The sequence below is a fragment of the Dermacentor albipictus genome, unplaced genomic scaffold (assembly GCF_038994185.2).
Source record: "Dermacentor albipictus isolate Rhodes 1998 colony unplaced genomic scaffold, USDA_Dalb.pri_finalv2 scaffold_27, whole genome shotgun sequence".
NCBI lineage: Eukaryota > Metazoa > Arthropoda > Arachnida > Ixodida > Ixodidae > Dermacentor > Dermacentor albipictus.
In genome coordinates this window covers 2399430-2423929 of record NW_027225581.1, presented here as the reverse complement: position 1 = coordinate 2423929, position 24500 = coordinate 2399430, and the positions used below count along the sequence as shown (strand labels likewise).

Sequence of the window (24500 nt, the reverse complement as noted above, 5' to 3'; positions counted from 1 at the left end):
ACATATTACGCTACCATATCCTATGCTTCATTTTGCTTATTTTCCAAAATTGTTCTCGCCGTTTTGATGTAAGACTAGAAAAAAATTGAATCGTCATCTCAGCCTTCGTCCCCACAGGTCCGGCGAAGCTACGGAGAACCACCACTACAACAAGTTCGTGTTGGGGGGGAGGGAGGTACACAATTCTTTAATGCATTAGAGAATAGCTGGTGAAAACAGCTTTGTGGTCGTTGTGGTCTGTTCGCTACATTCGTGGGCAAGGCCTAATCCAAAACGCCTGTCCACAGAAATAGTCGATTTGGGTCGTTGTAGCATCCAGGTCTAAAGCTGTTCTTGACAAACAAAAAGATCCAGTCGTTCTTGTCGGGTTTCGCAACGCCATCAATAAAGTCGCCTTAAAGCAGCAGTAGAGTCACCACTATCAAAGTCTCTTCACAAAGAAGAGGCTTTAGCGCTCGCTCTGGGCATCTTCGGAACGAAGTTCGTCAGTTTTGGTAGCACCTTGTCGCTTAACTCGCCATTCATTTCTCTTTTTTCACTTCTCGCAATAATGCTGCTCCTCGGGAGTCTTAACTACATGTTTCCTACACATAGCTGTGCTGCAGGAATAATTAAATGAGTTGTTAGTCTGGTTACTTTACATGTGAAAGGCTAGTGACGTCCTTCTCTACGTCTCAAGGTGCAGTCGCGGTGGCATCTTGCGCAACAGCAATGCATGCGAGAAGTGCTCCGTGCGTTACATTGTTAGCGGGAGTGCCCTAGCAATAATTACGTAGTTCGAACACGTGTCTTGTGCTTGTTCTCTATTCAAACGAATGGTGTGCTTTATGTTTTATTCGTGGCATGGCAGAATGTATGCACTTTTAGTTTCAATCGCTGAAGGATTCTTCTTCCGTTATGACGACTCCGCGGAAAATAAAGATCAATTAGAAAGTAACACGTTGTTCTTGAGACGCAAAAGAAAAATACATCAGTCAATAAGATTCTGGGATAACGCTTCATCCAATGGCTTTGCCAAAATCTTTATCTTTCTACGTCTTGGCTCATCAGTGCCTGTCATGTCAGGCGGGTTGCCCTGCTGCTAGTTGCCGAAACTAAGTATTCACAGCCATATGAAGTGATAAAAAGTGAAATATGGGTTGGGGGGTTGGCTAGACGCGACCAGCAGCTAAATATGTATGCGATAGGAATTCAGTAGTAAACACTACAAATTGGCCGTTAGGGCTTTGATAAAAGCTTGATCTGGGGAAAACACACAATATTGGTATCAGGACGTATAAAGCACCAGGCGGTCTATATTTCTAAACGAATATGTTGAACCTGTGCTGCATAAGCTTGGAGGCTAAAAAAGAAGCTTGCGAGGACGTGTAGTACCGCGAAATAAGCGAGGAGCCGAAATCTAGACGTAAATTACCAGAAAGAAAAAAAAACGTTTGGAGTAGACAGCCAAAGGGAGTAGGCAGCCTATATCTTAGCTACGGTACAAAGATTGAGTATGTAATGAGCAACACGAGTAACTGATGGTTTTTTAGATATACACAATCGTTGCCAAAAGAAGGAGACGATCTCGAGAATGACAATCAACTGGTCGCTATTAATGGGAGAAGAACGCCTATGACGCTAGGTTACCTCCAATTTGTTATTAAAGTCGACCCGCAGCAGTGACCTCCCATGCATCCTAATACTGTAATTGCTTCGCTTTGCAGCAAAACTGAAATCACAAAAAAGTGTTTCTGTAGAAATTAAATTCTATACTAAGAGCAGTGCCAGCTTTGCTGCTCATATACAAGTAAACCTTTCATTTTCCTGTTCTGACCAGTTTCTCGAAAAAGGGAAATAACTAATTCCTTTGCGTTGAACTCATAAACGCTGAAAAACTTCATCTACCCGAATACATCGAATTGTTAAAAAAGAAACCCATACGCCTTTCTCAATAGGAAGGCATCACAGTTGAAGAAATACTCGGCCTGGGAAAGGGATCCTAACCGCCATGCAAAGGAATTCCGGAAAGGGCACCCTACCGTGTGGTCCAAGTTGGAGGCTACCGAATCGCAGTGGTAGGCTGAAATAATTACAACTCAAAGTACAGCAATTCACAATATGGCACATCAGTTCCACGGCAGCCCGAATCAGTACGAAGTACCATAAAAGCTAAAAAATTTTGTCTACCTAAATGAACCACAATGTTTCAAGGGAAACCCGCACGCGTTTCTCATAAAAAAGGCGTAGCAGTTGAGAAGATATTTTTCCTGGCGTGGGATTCTAACCGTCACGCAAAGGATTTCCGGAGTGGGCAACCTGCAATCTGGTCCAAGTTGGACGCTACCGAATCAAAGCGGTAGGCTAAAATTATCAACAACTTGAAGTACAGTGACCGATAATATGGCACATCATTTCCGCGGCAGCTAGCAAGGTATAAGAAGTATCATAAAAGCTGAAAAGTTTATCTACCCGGATGAACCACAATGTTACAAACCAAACCCACGCGGGTTTTTCAAAAAGAAAGCATTAAAATTGAGGATTTTTTGGCCGTGGCCCAAAATTCTAATCGCCATGCAAAGGAATTGCGGAGTGCGCACCCTACTTTCTGGGCTAAGCTGGATGCTACCAAATCTCAGCGGGTGGGAGAATTATTAAAGAAAATCTAACTACAGTTACCGATAATATGGCATATCAGTTCTGCGTCAGCCCGCAAGGTATAGGAAGTATCATAAAAGCTAAAAAATTTTATCAACCCGAATGAACCCCATATGTTAAAAGGGAAACCCGGACGGGATTTTCATTAAGAAGGCATATCAGTTGACAAAATATTCTTCCTGGCCCGGGATTCTAACCACCATGCAGAGGAATTCCGGAGTGGGCACTCTACCTTCTGGGCAAACTTGGGCGCTACCGAATCACAGCGGTAGGCCGCAATAATAAACAACTCAAAGTACAGCTACCGATAATATGGCACATCAGTTCTGCGGCAGCCCGCAAGGTATGCGAAGTATCATAAAAGCTAACAAATCTTATCTACCCGAATAAACCAGAATGTTACAAGGGAAACCCGCACGGGATTTTCATTAAGAAGGCGTAGCAGTTGACAGAATATTGTTCCTGGCCCCAGAGACTCACCCTCATGCAAAGGAATTCCGCTGTGGGCACTCTGCCGTCTGGGCAAATTTGAACGCTACCGAATGACAAAGGTAGAATGAAATAATGAACAATTTGAAGTACATCGACCGATAATATGGCATATTAGTTCTGCGGCACCCCGCAAAGTATAGGAAGTATCATAAAAGCTAAAAATTTCATCTACCCGAATGAACAAGAATGTTACAAGGGAAACCCGTACGGATTTTTCATTAAGAAGGCGTAGCAGTTGACAAAATATTCTTCCTGGCCCGGGATTCTAACCACATTGCAAAGGAATTCCACAGTCAGCACTCTACAATCTGGGCAAAGTTGGACGCTACCGAATCACCGCGGTGGGTTGAAATAATCAACAAGTCGAAGTACAGCGACCGCTAATATGGCACATCAGTTCCGCGGCAGCCCGCAAGATATAAAAAGTATGATAAAAGCTAAAAAATTTACCTACCCGAATGAACCACAATGTTACGAGGGAAACCCGTAGAGGTTTCTTATAAAGAAGGCGTAGCAGTTGACAAAATATTCTCCCTGGACCGGTATTCTAACCATCATTCAAGTATCACAAAAGCTAAAAAATTTACCTACCTTAGCGAACCACAATATTACAAGGAAAACCCGCATAGGTTTTTCATGAAGAAGGCGTAGCAGTTGACAAAATATTCTTCCTGGCCCGGTGTTCTAACCACATTGCAAAGGAATTCCACAGTAGGCACTCTACCATCTGGGCAAAGTTGGAGGCTACCGAATCACAAAGGTAGACTGAAATAATCAACAAGTTGAAGTACAGCTTCCGATAATATGGCACATCAGTTCTGCGGCAGCCTGCAATGTATAGGAAGTATCATAAAAGCTAAAAAAATTTTATCTACCTGAATGAACCAGAATGTTACAAGGGAAACCCGCACGAGATTTTCATTAAGAAGGCGTAGCAGTTGACAAATTATTCTTCCTGGCCCGGGAGTGTAACCCTCATGCAAAGGAATTCCGTAATAGGCAGTCCATCATCTGGGCAAAGTTGGACGCTACCGAATCGTAGCGGCAGGCTGAAATAAATAACAACTGGAAGTACAGCGACCGATAATACGGCACATCAGTTCTGGGGCAGGCCGCAAAGTATAGGAAGTATCATAAACGCTAAAGGATTTTATCTACCTGAATGAACCAGAAGGTTACATGGTAAAGCCGCACGGGATTTTCTTTAAGAAGGTGTAGCAGTTGACAAAATATTCTTCCTGGCCCGGGAGTATAACGCTCATGCAAAGCAATTCCGGAGTAGGCACTCTACCATCTGGGCAAAGTTGGACGCTACCGAATCACAGCGGCAGGCTGAAATAATCAACAAGTCGATGTACAGCGACCGATAATATGGCACATCAGCTCTGCGGCAGCCCGCATGGTATAGGAAGTATCATAAAAGCTAAAAAATTTGCCTGCCTGAGCGAACCACAATATTACAAGGAAAACCCGCACGAGTTTTTCATCAAGAAGGCGTAGCAGTTGACAAAATATTCTTCCTGGCCCGGTGTGCTAACCACATTGCAAAGGAATTCCATACTAGGCACTCTACCATGTGGGCAAAGTTGGAGGCTACCGAATCACAAAGGTAGATTGAAAAATCAACAAGTAGAAGTACAGCGTCCGATAATATGGCACATCAGTTCTGCGGCAGCCCACAAGGTATAGGAAGTATCATAAAAGCTCAAAAAATTATATACCTGAATGAACCAGAATGTTACAAGGGAAACCCGTGCGGGTTTTTCATTATGAAGGCGCAGCAGTTGACAAAATATTCTTCCTGGTCCGGGAGTCTCACCCTCATGCAAAGGAATTCCGGAATGGGCACTCTACTATCTGTGTAAATATGAACGCTACCGAATCACAGCAGCAGGCTGAAATAATGAACAAATTGAAGTACAGCGACCGATATTACGGCACATCAGTCTGCGGCAGCCCGCCAGGTATAGGAAGTATCATAAAAGTTAAAAAATGTTGTCTACCTGAATGAACCAGAATGCTACAAGGAAACCCGCACGGGATTTCCATAAAGAAGACGTAGCAGCTGACAAAATATTCTTCCTGGTCCGGGAGTCTCACCCTCATGCAAATGAATTCCAGAGTGGACACTCTATCATCTGGGCAAATTTGGAGGCTACCGAATCACAACGGTAGGCAGAAATAATAAACAACTCGAAATGCAGCGACCGATAACATGGCATATGAGTTCTGCGGTAGCCCGCAAGGTATAGGAAGCATCATAAATGCTAAAACATTTTATCTATCCGGAGGAACCACAATGTTACAAGGGAAACCGGCACGGGTTTTTCCTTAAGAAGGCGTAGCAGTTGACAAAATATTCTTCCTGGCCCGGGAGTCTAACCCTCATGGAAAGGAATTCCCGATTGGGCACTCTACCGTCTGGGCAAATTTGGACGCTACCGAATCACAACGGTAAGCTGAAATAATCAACATGCCGAAGTACAGCGACAGATAATATGGCACATCAGTTCTGTGGCAGACTGCAAGATGTAGGAAGTATCACAAAAGCTAAAAGCAATTATCTACCCGAATGACCTATAAGGTTACAAGGGAAACCCGCACGGGGTTTTGATAAAGAAAGCGTTGCTGTTGACAAATATTCTTCGTGGCCCGGCATTCTAACTAATATGCAAAGGAATTCCGGAGTGGCCACTCTACCATGTGGGCAATGTTGGACGTTACCGAATCACAGCGGAAGGCTGAAATAATAATTCGAAGTACAGTGACCGATAATATGGCACATTAGATGCGCGACAACCCGCAAGGTATAGGAAATATCATAAACACAACAAAACGTTACCTACCTGAATTAACCGCAATGATACAAGGGCAACCCGCATGGTTTTTCATAAAGGCGTAGCAGTTGAGAAGATATTCTTCCTGGCCCGGGATTCTAATCGCCATGCAAAGGAATTCCGGAGTGCGCACCCTACCATCTGGTCTGAGTTGGACGCTACCGAATCACAGCTGTAGGCTGAAATAATCAAAATCTCGAAGTAAAGCGACCGATAATATGGCACATTAGTTCTGCGGCAGCCCGCAAGGCAAAGGAAGTATCATAAAAGCTAGAAAATTTTATCTAACCGAATGAGCCAGAATGTTACAAGGGAAACCCCCACAGGATTTTCAGAAAGAAGGCGTAGCAGTTAACAAAATATTCTTCCTGGCCGCAGAGCTTCACCCTCATGCAAAGGAATTCCGGAGTCGGCACTCTACCAGCTGGGCAAAGTTGGACGCTACCGAATCACCGCGGCAGGCTGAAATAATGAACAACTCGAAGTACGATAATATGGCATATCAGTTCTGCGGTATCCGCAAGGTATAGGAAGTCTCATAAAAGCAAAACATATTATTTACAAGAATAAACCATAATGTTACAAGGGAACCCCACACAAGATATTCATTAAGAAGGCGTAGCAGTTGACAAAATCTTCTTCCTGGCCCCAGCGTCTAACCCTCATGCAAATGAATTCCGGAGTGGGCACTCTACCATCTCGGCGAATTTGAACGCTACTATTGCATCACAACGGCAGGCTGAAATAATGAACAATTCGAAGTACAGCGACTGATAATATGGCACATCAGTTGCGCGACAGCCCGCAAGGTATAGGAGGTATCATAAACACAGAAAAACGTTACCTACCTGAATTAACCGCAGTGATACAAGGGCAACCCGCACGGTTTTCTCATAAAGGCGTATCAGTTGAGAAGATATTCTTCCTGGCCCGTGATTCTAACCGCCAGGCAAAGGATTTCTGGAGTGGGCACTCTGCCATCAGGAGAAAGTTGGACGCTACCGAATCAAAGCGGTAGGCTGAAATATTCAACAAATCAAAGTAAAGCTACCGATAATATGGAATATCAGTTCTGCGGCAGCCTGCACGGTATAGGGAGTATCATAAAAGCTAAAAAATTTATCTACCTGAAGAATCACACTGTTACAAGGGAAACCCGCACGGCTTTTTCATACAGAAGGCGTTGCAGTTGATAAAATCTTCCTGGCACGGGACGTTAAGCACCACACAAAAGAATTCTAGAGTGGGCACTCTACCCTCTGGAGGAAGTTGGACGCTACCGAATCACAGCGGTAGGCTGAAATAATCAAGAACTCGAAGTACAGCGACCGATAATATGGAATATCAGTTCTGCGGCAGCCCGCAAGGTATAGGAAGTATCATAAAAGCTGAAAAATTTTATCTACCCGAATTACCCAGAATGTTACAAGGGAAACCCGCACGGGATTTTAATTAGGAAGGCGTAACAGTTGACAAAATATTCTTCCTGGCCCGGGAGTGTAACCCTCATGCAAAGGAATTCCGTAAAAGGCACTCTAACATCTGGGCAAGGTGGACGCTACCGAATCACAGCTGCAAGCTGAAATAATGAACAACTCTAAGTACAGCGACCGATAATATGGCATATCAGTTCTGCGGCAGCCCGCAAGTTATTGGAAGTATCACAAAAGCAAAAAAGTACTGTCTACCCGAATGAAGCAGAATGTTACAAGGGAAACCCGCACGGGATTTTCGTTAAGAAGGCGTAGCATTTGACAAAATCTTCTTGCTGGCCCCAGCGTCTAACCCTCATGCAAATGAATTCCGGAGTGGGCACTCTACCATCTGGGCGAATTTGGACGCTACTATTGCATCACAGCGGCAGGCTGAAATAATGAACAACTCGAAGTACAGCGACTGATAATATGGCACATCAGTTGCGCGACAGCCCGCAAGGTATAGGAAGTATCATAAACACAAAAAACGTTACCTACCTGAATTAGCCGCAATGATACAAGGGCAATCCGCACGGTTTGCTCATAAAGGCGTAGCAGTTGAGAAGATATTCTTCCTGGCACGGGATTCTAATCGCCATGCAATGGAATTCCGGAGTGGGCACCCTACCATCTGGTCTGAGTTGGACGCTATCGAATCACAGCGGTAGGTTGAAATAATCAAAAACTCGAAGTACAGCGCCCGATAATATGGCACATTAGTTCCGCGGCAGTCCGCAAGGTATAGGAAGCACCATAAAAGCTAAAACATTTTATCCATCTGGATGAACCACCATGTTACATGGGAAACCCGCACGCATTTCTTATAAAGAGGGCGTAGCAGTTGACAAAATATTCTTCCTGGCCCGGGATTCTAACCGCCAGGCAAAGGATTTCTGGAGTGGGCATTCTACCATCTGGAGAAACTTGGACGCTACCGAATCAAAGCGTTAGGCTGAAATATTCAACAAACCATAGTAAAGCTATCGATAATATGGAATATCAGTTCTGCGGCAGTCTGCAAGGTATAGGGAGTGTCATAAAAGCTAAAAAAATTATCTACCTGAAGAATCACACTGTTACAAGGGAAACCCGCACGGCTTTTTCATAAAGAAGGCGTTGCAGTTTATAAAAGCTTCCTGGCCCGGGATGTTAAGCACCACACAAAATAATTCTAGAGTGGGCACTCTACCATCTGGAGAAAGTTGGACGCTACCGAATCACAGCGGTAGGCTGAAATAAGAACTCAATCTAAACCTACCGATAATATGGCACATTAGTTCTGTGGCAGCCTGCAAGGTATAGGGAGTATCATAAAACCTGAAAAATTTTATCTACGCGAATGAACCAAATATGTTACAAGTGAAACACGCACGGGTTTTTCATAAAGGAGGCGTTGCAGTTTACAAAATATTCTTCCTGGCCCGGGATTCTACCGACCATGCAAAGGAATACTGGAGTGGGCACTCTGCAATCTGGGATAAGTTGGACGCTACCGAATAACTACGGTAGGCTGAAATAATCAACAAATCGAAGTACAGCGCCTGATAATATGGCACATAAGTTCCGCGGCCGTCCGCAAGGTATAGGAAGTATCATAAAAGTTAAAAAAATTTATCTCCCTGAATAAACGACAATCCTAACGGGAAACCCGCATGGGTTGTTCATTAAGAAGGCGTAGCAGTTTACAAAATATTCTTCCTGGCACAGAAGTCTGACCGCCATGCAAAGGAATTTCGGAGTGGGCACACAAAAATCTGGGCTAAGCTAGACCTTACTGAATCATAGCGGTAGGCTGAAATAATCAACAACTCTAAGTACAGCGTCCGACAATACGGCACATCAATGCTGCGGACGCCCGCAAGATATTGGAAGTATCATAAAAGCTAAAGAATTTTATCTACCCGAAGGAAGCTCAATGTTACAAGGGAAACTGGCACGGGTTTTTTATTAAGAAGGCGTAGCAGTTGACAAATTATTCTTCCTGGCCCGGGAGTCTAACCCTCATGCAAAGGAATTCCGGATTGGGCACTCTACCGTCTGGGAGAATTTGGACACTACTGAATCTCAACGGTAGGCTGAAATAATCAACATGTCGAAGTACAACGACCGATAAAATGCACATCAGTTCTGCAGTAGCCCGCAAGGTATAGGAAGTATCATAAAAGCAAAAAATATTATCTACCCGAATGAACCAGAATGTTACAAGGGAAACCCACACAAGATTTTCGTTAAGAAGGCGTAGCAGTTGACAAAATATTTTTCCTGGCTCTAGAGTGTAACCCTCATGCAAATGAATTCCGGAGTGGGCACTCTACCATCTGGGCGAATTTGGACGCTACTATTGCATCACAGCGGCAGGCTGAAATAATGAACAATTCGAAGTACGGCTACCGATAATATGGCACACCAATTGCGCGACAGCCCGCAAGGTATAGGAAGTATCATAAACACAAAGAAACGTTAGCTACCTGAATTAACCGCAAAGATACAAGGGCAACCCGCACGGTTGTCTCATAAAGGCGTAGCAGTTGAGAAGATATTCTTCCTGGCCCGTGATTCTAACCGCCAGGCAAAGGATTTCCGGAGTGGGCACTCTACCATCTGGTCTAAGTAGGACGCTATCGAATCGCAGCGGTAGGATGAAATAATCAAAAACTCGAAGTACAACGCCCGATAATATGGTACATTAGTTCCGCGGCAGTCCGCAAGGTATAGGAAGCACCATAAAAGCTAATAAATTTTATCTACCTTAATGAACCACAATCGTACACGGGAAACCCGCATGCGTTTTTCATTAAGAAGGCGTAGTAGTTGACAAAAGATTCTTCCTGGCACAGAATTCTAACCGCCATGCGAAGGAATTCCGTAGTGGGCACCCCAAAATCTGGGCTAATTTGGACGCTACCGAATCACAACTGTAGGCTTAAATAATCAATAAGTCGAAGTACAGTGACCGATAATATGGCACATTAGTTCTGCGGCAGCCTGCAAGGTATAGGAATTATCACAAAAGCTAAAAACAATTATCTACCCGAATGAAGCACAATGTTACATGGGAAACCCGCACTGTCTCTGGATAAAGTAGGCGTAGCCATTGACAAAATATTCTTCCAGGCCCCAGAGTCTAACCCTCATGCAAAGGAATTCCGGAGTGGGCACTCTACCATCTGGGCAAATTTGGAGGCTACCGCATCACAGCGGCAGGCTGAAATAATGAACAACTCGAAGTACAGCGACCGATAATATGGCATATCAGTTCTGCGGCAGCCCGCAAAGTATAGGAAGTATTACAAAATCTAAAAACAATTATCTAACCCAATGCGCCAGAATGTTACAAGGGAAACCCACACGGGGTTTTCGTTAATAAGGCGTAGCAGTTGACAGAATATTCCTCCTGGTCCCAGAGTCTAACCCTCATGTAAAGGAACTCCGGAGTGGGCACTCTACCATCTGGGCAAATATGGACGCTACCGCATCACAGAGGCAGGTTGAAATAATGAACAACTCGATTTACAGCGACCGATAATACGGCATATCAGTTCTGCGGCCACCCGCAAGGTATATGAAGTATCACAAAAGCTAAAAACAATTATATAACCGAATGAGCCAGAATGTTACAAGGGAAACCCGCCCGCGATTTTAGTTAAGAAGGCGTAGCAGCTGACAAAATATTCTTCCTGGCCCCAGAGTTTAACCCTCATGCAATGGAATTCCGGAGTGGGCTCTCTACCATCTGGGCAAATTTGGACGCTACGGAATCACAGCATTGGGCTGAAATGATCAACAACTCGAAGTACAGCGACCGATAATATGGCATATCAGTTCTGCCGCAGCCCGCAAGGTATAGGAAGTATCATGAATGCTAAAAAATATTATCTGCCCGAATGAACCAGAATGTTACAAGAGAAACCCGCACGGGTTTTTCATAAAGAAGGCGTAGCAGTTGACGAAATATGCTTCCTGACTCGGGATTCTAACCTCCATGCAAAGGAATTCCGGAGTGGGCAGCCTTCAATCTGGCCTAAGTTGGACGCTGCCGAATCACAGTGGTAGGCTGAAATAATCAACTCGAAGTACAGCGCCCGATAATTTGGCACATCAGTTCTGCGGCAACCCGCAAGGTATAGAAGGTATCATAAACGCTGAAAAATTTTATCCACCCGAATGAACCACAAGGATAGAAGGAAAACCCGCAAGGTTTTCTCGTAAAGCAGGCGTAGCAGTTGAGAAGATATACTTTGTGCCCGTGATTCTAACCGCCATAATCAGGAATTCCGGAGTGGGCACCTTACAATCTTGGATAAGTTGGGCGCTACCGAATCACAGCTGTAGGTTGAAATTATCAACAACTCAAAGTACAGCGACTGATAATATGACACTTCAGTTCCGAGGCAGCTGGCAAGGTTTATGAAGTATCATAAAAGCTAGAAAATTTTATCCACCCGATTGAACCACAAGGATACAACGGAATCCCGCATGGTTTTCTCTTAAAGAAGGCGTAGCAGTTGAGAAGATATACTTTGTGCCCGGGATTTTAACCGCCATGCAAAGGAATTCCGATGTTGGCACCCTACCACGCATTAACATTCGCTCGCCTGTGCAGTCGGTCGACTGCAGCGCCGCCCCCGCGGCACTAACAGGAACTCTATATCCACGTAACTTTTCGCCCTAGGAGAGCTTAGGTTCCTAGTTGTCGTGTAGAAAAACGCTTTTATAGAAATATACCATAGCGCAGGGTCTGTGCCAACTCACCGGAGCAACAGGGTGGGCGGTTCATTGCGTATGCACGCAAGCAGCACGACCACGAACGAAGCGATACAAGGTGAAACAGCGCGCTATACAGGAGTCGAAGCTGTGTGTGTGTGACACGCTTGGCGTGTGCAAAGAGCTATTGAGTTGCGTGTGTGACGAATGTGTATGCGCGAATAGCAGACCACGAAGGAAGTTGGAACATCGCATTTTGGCGTTTGGTGTGCGCAAACAGCAGTTGCGTGTGTTACGCGTTTGTTCGCGCAAAGCGATGCAAGGTGGAACACCGCGTGTTGCACAATCGAGTTGTGTGTGTGTGTGTGTGTGTGTGTGTGTGTGTGTGTGTGTGTGTGTGTGTGTGTGTGTGTGCGACGGGTTTGTGGTGCGCAAAAAGCATGACGACGATCTTCTTCTAAGTGCGCTAGAGCAAACCGATTGTTGGGTTCTACATACGTATTGCGCGGGCGTTAAAACTAGCGAAACACGGGATTGCGACGCGACCAGCCGCAGTGTATAGGACTGTACGTACATGCGTTCGTTTTTGTAATGTGGTCAATCTTAAAAGGACGATGGCATTACTGAACTGGCGGAGAAGTGGGATACCGAGACTAAGTTTGGCCGATCATTGTCAAAAGCAAAGGCTTACCCTTAATTAGGGTTATCCCCTATCTTCTACTGAAACTGCGGCCTCAAGTAGTTTTCATGGACTTTTGTAGTCATGACATGATTCGACGATACCCTCTGACGTGGGGCACAGACTACTGGAGAGCTGGTTGATAAAGCTTGCTCAATAATCTTGTCCTTTTGTTCTTTGATTATGCTACAGTGCTAGCGCGTAGTTTCTTGCTATTAGTAAACAGGCAAGACAATAAAGCATTGCCACTCTACTCCTGTTGTGGCTCTTCAGTCAATGACAGTAGAGCGGAAAGGAATCGAGGTCGAAGCCAAGTGTCAAATTGTGTTTAGTCAGTCTTAAACACCCTTAACTCAATGTTTTAAACGTCGGTGTGGTTGATACCTTGTCTAGTGGAACTTCTTGCCATCCCCAAAATGTGTATAGCACCAGAGGTATAGTCTGACCATTGTGAGCAGTGCAATTAAGGTAGTGCAGTACCGGTATTGCAGCTTTACACTAGCTAAGATATTGAAGCTTGGGATTATGGTCATATTTCTCATCTATAGTGTGGCAAGAACATGTAATCCGCCCTCAAGTTCTGCTGGAGCACAAGCTACGGTTGCTCTTTTGTGCAGCTAGTGTCAGCAGACAAGCTTGCAGTATTGCTAGGTAGAAATGCACTTAGGCTTCACGGCTATCCAAGTCAAAAATGAATAAGTGCATGGCTAGAAGTTGTAAATTGCAAGAAACTGTTCAAATGCCATTGAGCATAGTTGCGATATTGCTACGTATCCTTCGGAGCATTGTACGACCCATGGTGGTTCCCACATTGTGTTGAAGTGCCGCACCAGTGACATATGATAATGATGCGTGATCCAGTGTGGCTGTACTTTGTTTTATAAAAACTTTTCATGTGTTTTAGATTATATTTAGTGCAGTATCTGAAAGGTTGTGTGCAGAAGATGATAGTTGACCTTACAGCCATTTTTTTTCTACACAGTCCTTCACTTTCCATCAACTTCAGCAAATCATTGAAGCCCCAAAATAACACATTTATTATTGGTACTTAGATTGAACAGTTTCAGTTCTATGTGTATGTTTCAGAGAACTGGACCAAACATCTAGAATGAAAATTTAGCTACCCATTGATGCTGTAGCTTTAGGCTCTGCAGGAACCATTTATCTGCAGCACCCAACTTATTCCGTATTTGACGGAATCATGATATATGTGTGAAGAAGCACGAGTGTTATGGAGAACAGTTTTCAAGAGGTAATGAACCTCTGCAATATAATTCATAAATAACTGCAAGCCTTCTCCGAACGAAATGTTCGTGCTCTGCACTGTAACATCGACAAGTCCCTTCCTAAAATAAGGTGATAAAGAGAGCTGGTTTTATGAATCTGTTGCATTTCCACAAGTGTAATATCGTATAAGTGAGGCCCAAGGCATAAATGGGACTGCGTGCTGTTCTGTATGTGTGCTGCGCTTATTGTACAGATCAATAGTAGCCAATCAATAGCCATTTTATTGAAGATGCCAACTGGATCATATCCAAGGGTCGACTCACTGTCAATGAAAACTGTTATACTGGGTTGCTGCACTGTTTATGGATCATGGACTTCTTTTTGAGGTGCGATTGAAGAACCTCAAAATCTTACTTAAGCTATGAATTTCAACTGGGAGAACGTGTCCATTCATTTGGACTGTCTGTTTCCTGTCTTTGACAGGAAACTTGCTTCCTTATGGACCAGTGTACAGTTGCGTCGTGCGGTGGGGTGTGCCGTTGTGAATGTGCGCTACTTCTATTTTAAGATTGTGGCTCGCATAATCTACAATCAATCTGCTTTGCCGGCAGCCATTTCATGCTTACATCTACTCTCAATTACAGGAGTGCCAGTATTTTTTAGTGTCAACAGATAAGCCTGAAAATGGTCATACAAAATTCGCCAAAGAGTGCAAGCGCTTCCGAGCTTTTTTTAGTCTGTACATTCCAGCTATCTGAAACGAATTCAAGAAAGTAGTGGATGTTAAGGATATGGTCATCGAGCTGTGGCATATCACTTCGAGGTAGATGAAGTGGCACACGAAGGTGTCCTGTGTATTCTATTTCAGTTAGTTAAATGGGGTTTAATGGCGCAAAAGCGGCTGAGGCTATATTCTATATTCTAGTTCAGTGATAACATCATAGTGAACTGCTGGATAGCGTTCAGGAGAGATGCCGCGCTAGTGCAGCCAGCATCAAGTGCAATCAAAATGTGGCTTTGATGTTGTTCAAAGCAGATATTGCATTCGCCCTACAGCAGAAAGGAAACGAAGGAACACCTTCAAGGACGCAGTCCCCAAACAGCGAGAAAAAAAGGTTGAAGGACACTTAAACGGCGCCTTTAAATGTGGAACACGATAGCATTAATAGATCCTAGGCTGCTTCTCACGCTTCCGGGCCGCTGCAGCTTATGCTTCTGTAATGTTTCCCTGGAAATGCTGGTGGCAAACGCTATGCACGAAAGCGAGCTTTCTGGGGCGTGCCACTCCTACGATAGACCTGAAATGGCAGCTGCAAAAGGGGTTTGTGTTTGAGTTTCCGTGCAACAGAATTATGTTTTCTCGCATATTCAAATTACAATCCAACGCTATCATGTCTCGAGGTTGTGGGCAAGTAATACTTTTTGAATTTTTGAATTTTGAGAATTTCAATTAATTCAGTAACGCCTATATGCCACTTGGAGGGCCTGCATGAATAGGGATGCATGGTTCGGGATTAATTTTGTCATATTGAAAAGGTCGCCAAGACCACTGCTGGATTTTTAGCGACATGGGGCCCTGAACGCTACGGCTGTTCATATTGTGAATCAGTTCCAGGCCAACAGCACATGTGCCATGCACAATAAAAATCAACGTAGATGCACTTGCGCACTTCCCAAACATTTTTATTTACAAGAAAGGCAGGGGAAAAACCTTCGCTGCTAAGACGTCAGATGAGTAATGCGTAAAACATGCAATATAATGCTTAATTGTACACCCGAAAAGGGCCATATGGTAACGTAGATTGGAGATGGAGCCTTGCAGAATGTATGCTTCTCTTTAATGGCGGGCCAGAAGAAGAGCGAGCAGCTTACGCACTTCGTCGTCTTTAGTGGCTCCGACCTCTGTGCGCGCCGGCCTGCGGTGCGGGAGCCCCACATCTCTGTGTCAGTTGCCTCCCATGAGAAAAGCGACCGTCTCGGTCGCGTCAAAAAGTGCTTTCAGTGGCATAAGAAATGGAGCTCCTCAGGTGCATCTCTGCATTCATGTACGCGCATAGTATGGTTTCATGCGCACTACATGAACAACTTCAACGGGAGGACGACTATGGAGTGAACTGGGGTCAGAACTGCAGGGGACCACTTCGTAGGTCACGTCACTGAGGCGGCCTGTTACCTTGTAGGGACCAAAATACCGGCGGATCAACTTTTCTGAGTGTCCACAGCGGCGGACTGGCGTCCAGACCCGCACGCAGCCGCCGGTATTGTACTGCATGTCACGTCGACCCTAGTTGTATTGAAGGGTGTCGGTATGCTGTTGGCTCCGGATACGATGCCGAACAAGCTGGCGTGCCTCTTCGGCTTTTTGTACGAACTCTTCTATGTGTTCGCTGGTCGGGCTATTATCAGCCAGAGGGACCTGACATGGCGCCCGTACAAAAGTTCGAACGGCGTAAACTGTGTACTCTCCTGTACAGCAGTGTTATACGCGAAAGTCACATAGGGTAAGATCTCGTGCCAAGTCTTGTGCTCTACGTCAACGTACACGGAGAACAAATCAGCCAGCGTTCTGTTCAGACGTTCCGTTAATCCATTGGTTTGAGGGTGATACGCAGTCCCCTTTTCGTGAGAGCTATGCGTCAACTGGAGACCATCCTGCATAAGTTCCGCTGTAAATGCTGTACCGCGGTCGGTGATGAGAACAGACGATGCACCATGTCGTAGGACGATGTGGCGTATAAAGAACTTGGCCACTTCATAAGAATTTGCTTGCGGAATAGCTTCGGTTTCGGCGTACCGGCTTAAGTAGTCGGTAGCGACGACTATCCATCTGTTGCGCGACGAGGTCACTGGGAATGGCCCAAGGAGGTCTATTCCTATTTGTTGGAACGGTGATTGATGACGGTCCACAGGATGGAGAAAGCCAGTCAGTTTAACTGGTGCTTTCTTGCGGCTCTGACAATAGCAGCAGGTCTTCATGTACCGTTGCACAGAAGAATAAAGCCGGGGCCAGTAATACTTCTGTCGTATCCTTGCCTAAAATCTTGGCGAATCCCAGGGGTCCCGCGCATGGCTCATCATGACAGGCTCGCAAAATGTGGTGGCGTAGTGCCAATGGCACGACAAGGAGGTACGTATTGGGGCTGCTTTCGCAGTTTTTCCTGTAAAATACGTTGTTGTGCAAGTAGTATGATGATAAGCCGTGCATGAGCGAGCGGGGTAAAACTGCTTCAACTCCTTGGAGGTGTTCGATCCGCGGCACCAGCTCAGCGTCAGCGCGCTTGTGCTCAGCCATCTTTATGGCGTCGATAACGCCGACAAATGGAAAGTCATGGTCAGGGTCCAATGAGGTCGTAGGGAGTGGTACACGTGACAAATGGTCAGCGCCACTGTGTTCCTCCCAGATCGGTAGATAACCGTAATATCATACTCTTGTAAGCACAGGTTCCACTTGGCTAGTCTGCCTCAAGGATCCTTGAGGTTGGCAAGCCAGCACAGGGCGTGGTTGATCGCTGACAGCGTTAAGAGGTCTACCGTACAAGCAGGGTCGGAATTTACCAATTGCCAACACAACCGCTAAGCATTCTTTTTCATTGGTTGAGTAGTTTTTTTCAGCCTTGGTGAGACCGCGGCTTGCATAAGCAACAGGGCGTTCCGCACCAGCTTGCCACTGCACAAGCGCCGAGACTCGCATTGCTGGTGTCAGTGTGGATTTCCGTGTCAGCGTCTTCGTCGAAATGAGCAAGTATCGGGGCCTCTTGCAAACGCTTGCGCAATTGATGGAACGACTGCTGCTGCTCGTCCGCCCAAATGAAAGGCGTATCATCGCATATAAGCCCTTTCAGAGGTTCAGCAATTCTCAAGAAGCCCTTGACGAAGCGCCCATGATAGGGGCACAAACTAAAGAAGCGTTCGACAGCCTTCTTGTCTGTGGGTGGTGAAAATTCAGCAACGGCAGCTAACTTGTTGGAGTCTGGTCGGACGCCTTGAAGACCAACGACATGGCCAAAAATTTGAGCTCTAGGAACATGAAGCAGCATTTTTCAGGCTTGATGGTGAGGCCGGCAGTATGGATCGCATTGTGAGGACACTCTCGAGTAATGCGAGATGTTCGTCAAACGTGCTCGAGAACATGACGACATCGTCCAAGTATACGACGCAGGTTTGCCGTTTGAGTTCAGCAAGCACGGTACAGGGACCGAAGGGGAGAACTTTGAACTCATAAAGCCCATCACGTGTCACAAATACTGTTTTTTCACGATCCTGTTCATCAACTTTTATTTGCCAATATTCTGATTTAAGATCCAACGAAGAAACAAACTCAGCACGTTGTAGAATATCCAATGCGTCATCGATGCGTAGCAAGGAATAAGCATCAAACTTGGTGACACGGTTATACGTTCTGCAATCAACACAGAAGCGTAGTGTGTTGTCCTTCTTTCTGACTGACACTACAGGGGAGGCCCACGGGCTGGTGGATGGCTGGATCACGTCGTCTTGGAGCATCTCTTTCACCTGATGCTTGATCGCTTCCCATTGCACTGGTGACACTCTGTAGGGATGCTGATGGACAGGACGTGCAGACTCGTCCACAACTTCCGCAAATTCATTCACAAGACTCTAGACGGTCTTTCTGATGGTCTGGCAGAGCGGCGATAATGTGAATCCGTTCTTTTAGGCTGGGTAACCCAGATTGCTGAGACGATGCGGTTTCCAATGTGGCAATGTCAGTAATGTGAGTGATTACATGAAGAAATGAGCTCAGTTCAGGCACATCGTTCCTCGCGTTCCTCGCGTGAATATGGGGCTGGAAGGCCTGTTGAGGGCAGGTGACGGTGACCGGGGTTCACGGAATCGTGGGGAAAGCGACGTCCTGGCGTCCGCGAGGTATGCTTCAATCTCCAGGGCCCGTTCACCATTGCGCGGGCACGGTGCATTCAATGAAAATTCACGGAGCCCAGCTCGACAGTAGGGACACGCGCGGTAGAGGTGACTGGCTTCACCGCAATGAAAACACAAAGGCCTCCGGTCTGCGGTGCGCCATACGTCGCTCTTGCGGGGTGGTTGTGTATAAGCCATGAATGGCATGCGGCGAGGCCTGAAGTCGCCAGTGGCTTGTTCAATGGCGCGCACACCATGAAAGTCCAGAACGTCGCTCACATGGCGAAAAATCGGGGACAACGAACTGCGAACAGCTTCCGCATACAACATGTGAGGTTGTGGCTGCCGTACCTCATGCTGTGGTGTCTAACTTCACTCTCTGACTTTGGCTGCCTGCCTGATTTCCTCCCGGACGACCTCAGCCAGAGCGAGCCACTGTACCGATGCTGGAGCCACCTGGAGATTTTGAAGCTACTCTTGAGCGATGAGCCTAATGAGCTCCCGCAAGGCGTCGGTATTGTCCAGGGGTTTAGCGAGAGAGTCACGCGATAGCGTCGACACGTCGCGGTTCTGCCTTGTTCGCTGCTGCAGTGCCTTTTCCATTCATACGGCTTCAGCGAAAAACTCTGCAACAAGCTTTGGTGGGTTGCATATTAGGGCAAAGAATAACTCTTGCTTGACACTGCGCATCAAGCTCCTCAGCTTCTTTTCTTCCGGCATGGACAGATCCGCGCGTCGCAAAGGTCGACACATATCTTTGACAAACATTGCGACGCTTTCGGTCGGCCTCTGTACTCTCGCCTGAATTGCAGATTCAGCTCGCTCCTTGTGATCGAGGCTGGCGTATGTGCCGATTAGCTGCCGTCGGAATTCGTCCCACGTCGATAGGGCTCCGCCTCACGATTCTCAAACCATGTCCACGCATAGTCCTCGAGGGCAAAGTAGGCATTGCGTAGCTTGCGCTCTGGAGTCCAGCCGTTGAATTCCGCAACACGCTCAAAGTGATCGAGTCAGTCTTCTACATCCTCAAAGTGTCCCCATGGAAGGACGTGGGGATTCGTGGCTGGCTGAGGACGGCCTTTATGGAGGACTACGGTGGCTGTGCAGCCGCTATGGATATCTTTCAGTATTTTTACATACGGCTCGTCTACACCCTGATTCCGTAATGCCTCCATGACTGCTGAGGCTTCGACAGAATCGAACGCTTTCTCGTAATCAATGAAAGCTATATATAAGGGTTGGTTATATTCCGCACATTTCTATATCACCTGATTGATAGTGAGAATATGATCTATTGTTGAGTAGCCTTTACGGAATCCTGCCTGGTCCTTTGCTTGACAGAAGTCTAAGGTGCTACTGATTCTATTTGCGATTACCTTAGTAAATAGTTTGTAGGCAACGGACAGTAAGCTGATCGGTCTATAATTTTTCAAGTCTTTGTCGTCCCCTTTCTTATGGATTAGGATTATGTTAGCGTTCTTCCAAGATTCCGGTACGCGCGAGGTCATGAGGCATTGCGTATACAGGGTGGCCAGTTTCTCTAGAACAATCTGTCCCCCACCCTTCAACAAATCTGCTGTTACCTGATCCTCCCCAGCTGCCTTCCCCCTTTGCATATCTCCCAAGGCTTTCTTTACTTCTTCCGGGGTTACCTTTGGGATTTCGAATTCGTCTAGACTATTTTCTCTTCCATTATCGTCGTGGGTGCCACTGGTACTGTATAAATCTCTATAGAACTCCTCAGCCACTTGAAGCCACCGTAGTCCTCCATAAAGCAAGCAGCAAAATCCCAATAAAGAAAGGCGTCAGGCAGGGAGATACGATATCTCCAATGCTATTCACAGCGTGCTCACAGGAGGTATTCAGAGACCTTGATTGGGAAGAATTGGGGGTAAAAGTTAATGGAGAATACCTTAGTAATGTAGCGTTCCTATTTAAAGGACACAGTAGACGTAAAGCATTGCTGTGGAACTGGCGTCCATCTTGTCTACCTTTTTATTCCCACTTCATTCTTCTCTTCTCCTGTCTCCCGGTTCTCGCGCTTCTTCATCTTCTATTCGAAGGCTCATACCGCTTCACCCTTCCAGGTTTCTTTTGCTAACCCCTCCTGGGGTAATACTTGAAAACGTTTCCAATCGAAGCACATTCAACTGCGCCCCGTTCACCAATGTACCACACAGTCTTCAATATTCCTTTCTGAGTGGCTGTCTTTGTCACAGAGTAAGGACCATAAAATTTGGCACTGGATTCTCTTACTCCTTTCCTAACTAGAATGAGGTCGGTGACTTGAATGTCTGGGATATCTAAGCAATGTCTCTTGTCAAAATTTTGTTGCATTCGTTTACGGTACCTCTCCTCCTGCGATTTTTGTTTCCTCTCCTCGACGATCTTGAGATTTTCTAACAGCCCCAATTCACGGTCCGCCTGAAGAATAGGGGTCTCTCCTGAAGAAGCGAACTGCGGGCTACATCCCAAGCCACTGGTGTAGGAGCGATTGTGATGTCGTACAGCTGCTTCTAAAGAGCATTTACAACCACCAGGGAAACTATCGTACATCCTGATGTATTGTTTTACATCTCGTATAGCACGCTCTGCAAGCCCATTCGCTGCGGGATGGTATGGCGCACAGAATTTGATTGATATATTATGGTCTCGAGCCCATCTTGCTAGCTTTTCACTCTTGAACGCTGGACCGTTGTCACATACAATCGTCCTGGTTGTCCTAAACATTTCCCGTTCGAGAAGGGCGATGACACTATTCGCATCTTCTTTTCCTGCCCGTGCCGCGACCATCCTGGTGCATTCATCTATGGCCAGAAGAAAAGCTTGCGTTTTTCGGACTTCTCGTTTCTTATTCAGCTCGGCAAAATCAAGGTGTATAACTTCAAAAGGCACGTTCGAGTGGCAAGGTATTATCATGGCGTCCGTAGGCTGCTTATATTTCACTTTGTTGACTTGACAAAGGTGGCATGAACGAACGTATTGCTTGACGTCTTCTTTCATGTGAGGCCACGTAAATCTCTTGACTAGCTTGTTGTAGGTGCGCCAAAATCCGTCGTGTCCTCCAGATTCTGGGCTATCGTGGTACAAATAAAGAACCTTTGAAATCAGCGTTGGCGGGACTTGATAGCGACCTTCCATAAACATCAATTGTTCAGTGCCTTCCCACAATTATACTTCATTGATTTCTTCAGATTGTTCGGCCTGTATCATCAGTCTAGACAATGCATCTGCATCAGTCAAAAGGGGTCCAGGTCTGTGGGAGATGGTGAAATCAAATTGCTGCAAATAGTTCACCCATCTGGCGATACGTCCCTTAGGTTGGGTCATATTCAAGAGATGAGTGAGGGCCTGGTGATCGGTGAACAAAGTAAACTTCGCACCTTCTAGGTACGTACGGAAGTACTGAATTGCTTTAAGGACTGCAAGCGCTTCCTTTTCAGTAGTGGTGTAGTTGACTTCAGGTGCCTTGAGGGTGTAGCTGTAGTAGCCTACTACGTGTCGCTTTTCTCGGCCGGATGCTTCTGGACATTTCTGGTACAAGACTGCACCTGTTCCATAATGTGAGACGTCGGTATTCAGTTCAAAGGGTAAAGTGAAATCTGGTATGCGTAGAATAGGGTCAGCAGAGATTCTGTGCACCAGATCACGGTAGACTCTCTCACATTCCTCATCCCACACAAATGGAACTGCTTTCTGCGTTAGGCGCGTGAGGCATCTTGTTTTTATGGCAAAGTCTTTTATGAAAGGTCTGAAATGTCCTGCTAATCCCAAAAACACACGCAATGAGTGGACGTCATATGGTTTTACCAGTTGGGATATCCTCTCAACGGACTCTTGTTTCGTGCTTTTGGTAGTCCCATCAAAGACTCTTCCAAGAAACACAACTTTTCTTTGAAAGAACGCACTTTTCTTAAAATTAACCTTGAGGTGTGCCAAGCTCAAGGCATTTAATACCTGGGAGAGGTGATCCTGATGCTCTGCCTCTGTTTTGGAGAAGACGATAATATCGTCGATGTACACGTTACAAAAGACACCTAGGAAAGGCTTCAGGACTTCGTTCATTATCTTCTGGAACCATGCTGGTGAGTTTTTCCAGCCGAAAGGAAGCCGGTTATACTCGTACAGGTCGAAGGGCGTGATAAAAGCAGTGTACATTTTTGTTTCTTCGGTTAGCGGGATCTGCCAGAAACCTTTGCACAAGTCAATACGTGAAAAACATCGGCAACCACCTGTCTCATCTATAATCGTGTCTATCTTCGGCATGGGAAACGGTATAAGCTCTGTCTGGCGGTTGAGAACCCTGTAATCTGTGCACAGTCTGAAAGTTCCATCTTCTTTCGGCGCAATAGTTATGGGAGAGGCGAAGGGTGACACCGAAGGCCGGATTATATTCGCGTCTAGCATCTCCTGCAATTCCTTCTTCAACCATATCTTGCGCTCTCTTGACATGTTATAAGGCGATTTTCGGATGACAGTCTTGTCGGTTAGTTCGAAAGGCACCTTGTGTGACGTCATCGCTGGTGGGTAGCTTCCTATGCATACCAGTTCAGGATAGGTCGTTGCAATATCCCTCGCGCACTTGACAACTCGCAGGTTATCTTTTCTATCAGGCTGTGTCTCTTGCCTTGATAGTCCTTCCACTAAAACAGCATCGTCCCAGTAAACGTTGATTTTTAGTTTCTTTATATCTGGTCTGGATAGCAGAAAGTCATACGTCACCCCCTCAATCACCAGTACTTCACTCTCTATTTGATGACCTTGGAACTCGATGTTTACTGAGGCCCATTGATTATGCATTGTCACTTTTCCGTCGTAGCCTTGCACCCGTAGTACTCTTCCACTATGCAGGTGACTTGCATCTACCAGCTTGGCATTAATTATAGACACAGAGGCACCGCTGTCAACCAAAGCCATCATATGTCTGTTTCCCACTTTGACAGGGATGTGAAGTAGGCTAGAGCAAGTTAAATAAACAGTCTCAGTTGTGGTCATCGGGTCGGACTGACCACCCTTGTTTATCAGTTTTGTTGTCGTCGGAGCCTCTTCAGCGTCCGAAAGGAGGGGAACGGGGTCGCTATGCACCCGACCTCTGGGAGCGCGCCAACCCAAGTTCTCTGTGCCGCCTGCAAGGCGGCGCGGTTCTCGCTGATTACGGCTTGACCAATCCGCGCCGGACCGTGTGAAGCGACCGCTTGAGCTAGCGTTTATATTTTCTTCTGAAGTAAATGATATGTCGTGAAGGCGCTCCAGGAGCCCGTCCATAGTTTTAGGTGACCGTATTTGCACTTGCTTCAGGACTTGCGCGTGCAGTCCGTGCATTATTAGTGCTACTGCGGCAGACGGAGGAAGCAGAGGCTCGGCCAGCTTTAAAAGGCGGCATTTGTCAAAGAAATACTCGACGAGGGAGCCTTGCTTGAATTTGAAATTAAGCGCGGCGTCCCACCTTTGCACTGGGTTGCTTCGGAATGTCGTCAAGAATTTTTCTTTCCACTGATTCCAAGAGTTGCCAGCCTCTTCAATAATGTGCAAATCATACCACTTCCGTGCAACACCGCTTAAGTAACTACG

The 24500-nt window shown here is 46.0% G+C and overlaps 1 long non-coding RNA gene across 2 annotated transcripts in view; it reads left to right on the top strand.

Annotated features, from left to right (window-relative positions):
- The window catches only part of LOC139052607 (uncharacterized), a 270776-nt gene that overhangs the window by 138983 nt on the left and 107293 nt on the right, over positions 1-24500 (top strand). The window lies entirely within an intron of this gene.